Source organism: Belonocnema kinseyi, chromosome 3, assembly GCF_010883055.1.
Source record: "Belonocnema kinseyi isolate 2016_QV_RU_SX_M_011 chromosome 3, B_treatae_v1, whole genome shotgun sequence".
In the NCBI taxonomy this organism is placed as follows: Eukaryota; Metazoa; Arthropoda; class Insecta; order Hymenoptera; family Cynipidae; genus Belonocnema; species Belonocnema kinseyi.
This window is the reverse complement of record NC_046659.1, coordinates 41,908,137-41,916,876: the sequence shown is the minus strand read 5'-3', so window position 1 is coordinate 41,916,876 and position 8,740 is coordinate 41,908,137.

Genomic DNA, 8,740 nt, shown 5'->3' with positions numbered 1-8,740 from the left:
GTTGAAACCTCAAAATGGAAAAAATTAGATGTTTCATTCTGCTTCTGCAACGACGATTTGGTAAAGTAAAAGGGCATATGCGCCAAAATTTAGCACGGCATAGGACATATGCTCAAATTTTAGAATTCATAAACAGCATAAGCGACAACCTTTGTAAAAGTAAAAGAGCATAAGCGCGAATATTTGTGCACAACAAAACGGAATAAACGCCAACATTTGGCACAGTAAATGTTTTTGAGCGCGTAAGCTCAAAATTCCGGAAGGGCATGACTGAATGAGGTTTCGCAAGGGAAATAATTTCAAAAAATCATTTTAAAGATTTGGTTGAAACAATTTTTAAATGAAATCATTTTTTAAATTAGTTTTCCGAAACATTTTTTTTCATAAACATCTTTGTACCTAATTTTTGTTTCAAATAATTCTTTATTGAAACCTTTTTTTCAAAAATTTTGTTGATAAATTTTTGTTCAATAACTTTCTTCTGAAAATTTTTCTGATAATTTTTTTTACATAACCATCCGAGAGCCCTTCTTTTTTGGTGCTCAGCGTCTACTTCGACTAATTTTTTTATAGTTTTATTGGAGTTAATGAAAAATTTTAAAAGCAACATAATCGACTCAATTTTTTAAGAAATTTTTGAAAAAAAATTTCATTCGGCTTTGCAACATTTTTGAAGGACATCATTTCCGTAATTTTTTTTCAATATTGTAAGAAACTGGTTATAGAATGAATACGAATTTATAAGCTACATGTACTTTTATTGGTCAATGGGAAATTTTTAAGGGGCATAATTTATATAATTCTTCTCGTCAAGATATTTATGAAGAATAGCTGTACTCTACAGTAAGATTGATACGATTTCGAAAGATGTCAAAGCTTTGCGTTGTTAATAGGGCCTTCGAAAAATAGTTTTCAAACATTTTCCTTTTTAAAAAACCCGTACTTTTTAGAGTATTGTGTTGAAAATTACCATATGCTCTTTAGCTATGCTAAATGTTGGCGCGAAGCCCCTTTTGCTTTCCCAAATGTTGGCACTTATACACTTTTGGAATTCAAAACCTTTGCGCTCATGCCTGTTTGCTGTGCCAAATTTTCGCGTTAAATACCCGTTTGCTTTTCCAAATGTTGGCGCTCATGTCCTTTTGGAAACTTCAAATTTTGGCGCTGATGTCCTTTTGCAGCGCCTTATGTTGGCGCTTATACCCTTTTGCTGTTTTAAATGTTGGCTCTCATACCTTTTTGGAACTTTCAGCTTTTGCGATTATGCCCTTTTGATGTGCCACTTATAGGCGCTTATGCCCTTTTGATGATCCAAATTTTCGCATATACGCGCTTTGCTCTGCCGAATATTAATTCGTATGCCCTCTATCTTTACCAAATATTTTTACTCACGTCCTTTTGCTGTGATACAGTCGGTCATATAAGAGCATGGTCACTGTTGTGAAGTAACGATGATATTTATTACGAAATTTTTTGCAAATAGTGGTTTATTAGATTGATAGCTTTTACACAAATCCATTAATAACAGGCCTGTTTTTTCAAAGCCTCATTTTGATTTAGGCCCAAACATTTTCGATCGGATTAGCATCGGGCGACTAAAATGGCCAATCTTAAGTGATGTCACCATTTTGTTCTATCGCCCAGTCGAGACGTTTTTGTTAAACCAACAAAAGGAATTTTTGTTAGAATTGCTAGTAAAACTGGTCATTTGAACTACTTTTTATGGTTATCTTAACCGTGAATATCATTTAAGAATAAGGTTCAGAAAGTAGTAAATTTAACTAGATTAATTTGCAACATCAACCTGCTATTGAAGGTTAGTTCAACCAAATATTAGTAGACCTAACTAATTTTAAATAGTAAACATAACCGAGGTAAATAATTAGTCCAACTATTTTCATTAATTACTGCAACCATGTGTTTTGGTTATTGTTTTTATTTTTTAATTAATTTCTGTCAAAATAAGAAACAATAATTACTAAATATATAATATAATAATATAGTAAAATAATATAATTAAATATAATAATAAATATTTGCTCAGTCGTAAAGCAAATATGACACTTCATTTGGCATGAACAGGGTACGTCTTATTTTAGAATTACAGAGTTGATCTAAGTTTACCCGTTTGTTACAAATTGGTTCGCCCACAATATATGCTTGCAGGTTCATCATACTGTGGCGTATCTAAAACGCTTACAATATAAGCACAAGCTTTTTTACTTAAATTATCCTTGTATTCGTCCGTACAGTACAACTTTTCGATTAATGCAAAAATCGGGCGTATCTTAGATTCTATGAGTACAACTGTTTCTGGTATAAATGTTCTATTATGAACAGCCAACGAATCCAAACTCACAAAATTTCTACCTGGATCAAGTAAAAATAATTTTTCTGAAAAAGCGAATGGTTTCATAATCAATGTACATGAAATGTCCTTTAAAGCAAATGATATATTATTCAAAAAAGCTTCTGATAAATTTAACTGATTTTTCAGGGCTAACGAATAACAAATATTTCTCCGATTGTATGTAACTTTTGCGTATATTTTCGATGGACGGTGTTTTCCTTCCGGATTCATTGTCCATAGTTGCCGAAGTGGCCCTATTACTTCCATGATCGTCGCATAATGCACCATAAAATGGTGCTTGGGTTTTAAAGTAAATCCATATAATTTTATATATAATGAATTATGCTCAAAAACATGTCTTTTCATACTTTGAATGCCGTGAAAAGTAGTTTTTTTCAAATATTAATTCATACAAAACGTAACTAACTTCGTAACGACCAACGCCTTCGAGTAAATCGTGCAAAATGTCGGCACTATAATTTTCAATAACGTGGAAGCTGGACAGAGAATTGAAAACACATGCCTCTTGTATGCCTGTTTTGAAATTATTTGATTTGATATCAGATTCGTAATTTTCGAAATTTCGGAGAAGCGAAGAATTTTCTGAGCACATTTTAAAAGTTAAGTCGCTGGGCGCTTTACAGAATCGGTAAAAAAATTTCCCTGAGAAACTTTTAGAAAAACCTAACATTTGATTTAGACCTAGGTTATCGCCAATTATTAATAAAAGTCTAAAGTACACGCGAATTTTTTGACCCTGAACATTTATCTTGATACTTGATCATTTAAATCGTTTGATTCAAATATAAGCTGTCGATAAATAACATCCTTCTCTATATTTTTAGCATCATCAGCATAATATAACTGAGTCAGGAATATACGTTCTAATCTTGAACAAAATTCCTGGGGAACGCAGGCATTTACAATGTAAATCCCGTTAAAATATTGGAAATTCAACTACATGAGAAGGATAAAGTACCTTTGATTTCCAAAAATTTGTTTAAACAACATTTGTATATTTCGTCACAGTTGCTTTGTAAATTTATATAGTATTAGCGAATCGTATCGAATATGTTTGGCATAAAAAAAAATACTTTTATTAATTTTCCCAATGGTATAATTTGACCATTTAATTCCTTATTTGTAAGTTCATCCAATTTATTCTTATAGTCGATTGTATCAAAAACCAATTTTTCTGGCGTAATTAAACAACCCATGTCCTCCAAAACTTTAAACCTTTTATATTCAGTATCCACTGAATCCAAGACGTTTTGAAATTTTTGAAATTGGTGAAAACTATTTCTTTGTCGTTGTCAGTTTTGGATTTCAATATTGCTTTCTTTAGATCTTCGAAGTGGGCACTTTTGAAAAACCCGATAATAGCAGATACTACAATCTGAACTTGTTTTCTGGCTACTGTTCGATCAGAATATAAAACGAAAATCACTTCTAAGGCATTTGTAAACAAAGTTGATTCGTCAATACATTTTTTAGACATTGGGGTACTATTGATATGGCTATCAAGATCATGATATGACTCATCCTTTTTGAGATGATCTCTAATAGGACGCAAAAGGTTATTTTTATCACCTGCTTCAATTGTACCAATAGAGTTCTGATGAGTTACTAAATGCTTTTCCAGTGAATTATTATTTGAATAAAACCGGCCACATGTTGACCCAACAAGTTGACCCACAAAGTCGTCACTCTTGGATATTTCGTATGACCCTGCGCGTTGAAAACGTATATTTGTAAGAAGTACCACACCACCTCGCAGTCACCTGGATATTCGGCGTTGAGTGCGTAGAAAGATTGAAAACAGCGGTTAACTGCTCCCATCAAGTTTACCATGCGATATTTATATCCACTCACGTAAACATAGGCTATGTAGTCTCTAAGATTCCCAATTAATAGCACGAACGGTTGTAACGTCAACTTCAATGATCGTAGATTCTACATCCGCTTACTCAATGACTTTTCAATTTCATTAATCGTCTGAGGGAAAGGAAGGATTATAAATAAATCCTGTGCTCAGGGTAAATATGCACAAAATTATAAAATAAAAAATCAGTACGTTTAAAGAAAGTTAAATATAGGCATACATACTGAAATTTGAAGAACAAATACTGAAGCCATTTCCGAAGTGGAAGGTTTTCAGCACTTTTGCTTTTCTTTTCCATGTTTATCCTTTGATTTTCCTTGTTTAACTATGTTCTTTGCTGAAATGCACATTTGTGTTGGTGTAAAAAGATGAGGCAAAATTGCCAGAGCCAAATCTTCCTCTGCGACACCTGCAATAAAAAATAATACATAGAAATGGAATTAAAACAGTTATTCCTACCCGTTTCAGGAAGGTGTTTTTCATTTTAAATCGCGGAAATGTATTGTACCTTCCAAGATGTGTAATAGATTCAAGTACAAGTCCTTCTCAATGGCATAAAACACAATCCTCTTCGGAATTGCAGGCCAAACGCTAACGAAATAATGAGCATCACTTTGTGTCAGATCAAAGTCTATTTCCATCTGAAAAATAGACGTAAAAATTTTTCAAAATTCTAAAAAAACCTCGGAGCAAAGAATATAAAATACGTATAAAATTAAGGATACAATATCTATACACATATGAAATTCCGAAACTTATTTACAATTTTCATGATTATACTGGGATTACGATGGCAGCTTTTAAAATAATATTCTCGTTATTCAACAGTGTTCGAAAAATACGATTTTATCACATAACGAGATACGGTTTAGCTACTGTTCAGAATTTTATGCATATACATATTATTCATATTCCTTATTATATACATATTATACATATTCCTCCAAACCTTATTTTTCCAACTTCGTTTGGACATCAGCTGAAGTCAATATTTTCAATAATTGCAAAGAGCACGTCACAAAACTCGAAAAACTTCAATAAAATGTAATGACAACCAATGGCGACGTGGCGTCCGGTGCGGCTTGCAAACACTAACACTTGTACTCATTTTTGTTTCCGTACGTATAATGACTAACTAATGGAGTGGCGTTAACAGAGTAAGAGAGAAAACGCATGATATCTTTGTTGCTCCTACATTACCCGACACCTGCGCAGTTGAAATTGGCGGGTGACGAACCCAACTAGACGAGTCAAAAATGAGACTTATTTTTGGAAGTAAGACTTCATAAATAATGTTTTAGTACTTGAAAAATCAAACTGCAATAGGTGTATTAACTTCATACTTGAATATACATAGTATTTTCCTTTATTTTTCTTTATTTAAAAAATTAAAATTATATGTTTGGACTTTTGACTCAACTTACAATTTATTTCCAACCTAACCATAAAACTTTTCAGCTTGCTTATTCCTTGTGATATATTAGACCACTCCAATATATTTATATATTCATCGATTATTAATCAGCATGGCTTATTTCTTAAGTTCCTGTAGTAGTATGTGCATAAAGAAAGATTTATCAAAATTTAATGTCTTACACTTGAACAAATGTGGTCAACTCAATTAGAAAACATTTAACGCATACAACATACTTGTTTTTTAAAAGTCTATTTTTTTCAGTGTATGAACTTTGGCGCATACTGTCAGTGGAGCCATTAATCATACTTCAGCGATTGTTGATAAGCCACACTTATCCCATGTTGAGTAATCTTAAGCCACAGTTCACACATTGAACCTTTTCCATGCGGGATTCATGAATGTAAAACATGCTTTTAGGGTTGTTTAATCCCTTTACATCATAATGGAGGTAACTCGTTCCGGTAGACGGCGATAATTTCTATTTCCACATTTTTTTCTGTGCTGAGGATAATTTTTCACTACGACAATTAAACTGCATATTTTTACTCGGGGTGGCACATTTGACCGCGCCCTACTTTTAGGCTTAGCTTCAATATTCACAGGTTTTGACGACAAGGATGACTGTGTAAAATATATTACTGTTAATGTTTTATAGACCTTGTTATCATTTCCGCGAGAAGAAATCCCTGAAGTTCGTGAAAAAAGAGCTTTACCTGTCTTCTCTTATTAATAATCCAGATTCTAGAGCCTCATTATAGCTTACTTAAAAATATATAGCTGTCGTGTGGTAGTTTATCATTTTCATGATCTCGGAATTAGTGCAGGGTGACACATTGGCATAAGATGAACATTACACATGTTTAACGCGTTTAACTTCTCTTGCATTTGTCGTTTTCCATTACACACTACGATTAACTTCTCTTGCTCAATTTAACTTGAGTGACATGACCGTTTTATATAAGATGATCGTATCCGATCTGTACCTACTGACTACGAACATTTATGTAAGTACCGTTTTTATGCGAAGCTTATTTATATTCGATATACATTAGCACACAGAAAACCATTCATGCGAATTCTGTTTCAACTCATTTTGAACCAAGAAAAATGGTCATTGTGTCCTCATTCGTCTCTGTATCTCATTTTGCTGCAGCTAAAAATGACACCGCATTCGGCACCGTGTTTTTGTCGATTGGCATTTAATAGTGTATCAAAGTGAACATTTATTAATTAATTTAGCTGCAATTAGGGAATCTTAATAATTACTCGTTCAAAATATTCAATAGCTATAGGCTTTCAACTCTCTTTCCAATAATTTATTTCTCTGTAGTAAAATAATAATCTATTGAGTTATTTCAATTGCATGGATAAACAAAAGTTCACGGGCAAAGAAATTTAGGGTTTCGGATCCAGCCCAAGTTTGACCAGCCTAATTGCTAAGGTGACACACACTCTACTTTCTAGTTTTATTTTTAATATTTTTTGTAAGAATATAAATTATTTATGAACAACTACACTAAACCCTGGTGTAAGTTCCGGTTTTAGGGTTAAATTTGGACCTACTTCCCCGAACAAAGGTGCACTTCGATTAAAAACAGTCAAGTGCGAGCACCACCCAACTTCCCTCAGCTCCTCTCACCAATCCCTACTGCGCAGCGTCAATTCTCGAAAGAGCTAACTCTGGGGGCAATATGTCGAAGAGTGTGAAACTTGCAGATGAGCTGGAGGCTAGAAATATACGAGTCGGATATAGGGAAATGTAGACGGTTGCGTATTTATCTCTTTTTACACTTTTTCACTAAATTTCTGTATAATATTTTTAAAGAAAGTCAAAAGATTACATGCACCTCTTTTACGTCGATTCGAAAAATAGATTTCTGTTAAAATGCGCATGCGCTATTATTATTGTCGTACAGTCTGTTGGATTGAATTACTTTATATATCATGTAGAGGCTTTAGAAAGCCTCACTTCAGAGGTGGATGTTGCAAAAAATTCATTATAACTTAATTCACAATTCAGTAAGAAATAATAAAACTAGTAACTAATGACCACCTACCAGTTAGGTAAAATAAGACAAACTATTAAATGCAGATTAAAAAAAGAAAACAAAACCTACTTCTTTAATAAGCGAGTTCTACACGCCACTCATACATATATAGAATATCGTGCGCGAGCAAACGAAAAAAACATTGTGTCTACTTCCACATACTGTGGAAGGTCATCATTACCACACACATACTAACATGTGCCATAAAATATATAAATATCTTTTTGGTACACATAAACAATTAAATTTAAATAATGTAATAAAATTAAAAAAACATTAGATATATCATAAGCGCACGTTTTTAATGCTATTAAAAAATCGAGATTAAAGAAAAAATTATTTCTTTTTAGACAAAATGTACAAAATTGCACTGAAACTAGAAAAAAAATTCTTTTGGTGCAAGACATTATATTTGATAGATTTTTCAATGCTGATCTGACACCAAATCCAAATCTGACGCCAAAATTTCATTATCATAAATGGCGCATGCAATATTCTGGATCAAAAATTGTAAAATGTAGGCAACTTTACAAACCGGTTCTTATTTAAACATTCGAGGACGCTGAATTAAAATCTGACATCATCGTTTAATTTTTGGGGTACTTAAATGTAAACCTGATGTCACCCCAAGTAAAAATGATTCGACTTGAGTTCCACTTGATGATGTCTTGAGATCATCTCTAAGACATCGATGTCCGATTGCGTTTCAAAACTTACTCGAGACATAAGCCTTCATCTTAATTTTATGGTCTTAACATGGTTAGTCCCAATTCGGCGTAAATTTATCTCAAGACAAACCTTTTTCGACTCAGAAATGAGATTAAAACTGATGAACGGAAAATTTGTAATTATTAAATCAATAATTTTTAATTATAAAATTTAGTATCTGAGAATCTGAACGAGTATAAGCCTGACAAATTTTTTTCGAAAAAATTAAAATTGTAATTTTCTCTAAATATCTCCAAAGCTGTTGTAAATACGTAAAAACAAACAACATTCTCGGTATCGCCGTCAAACAAGTACAATACAAATGGAAATCCGTA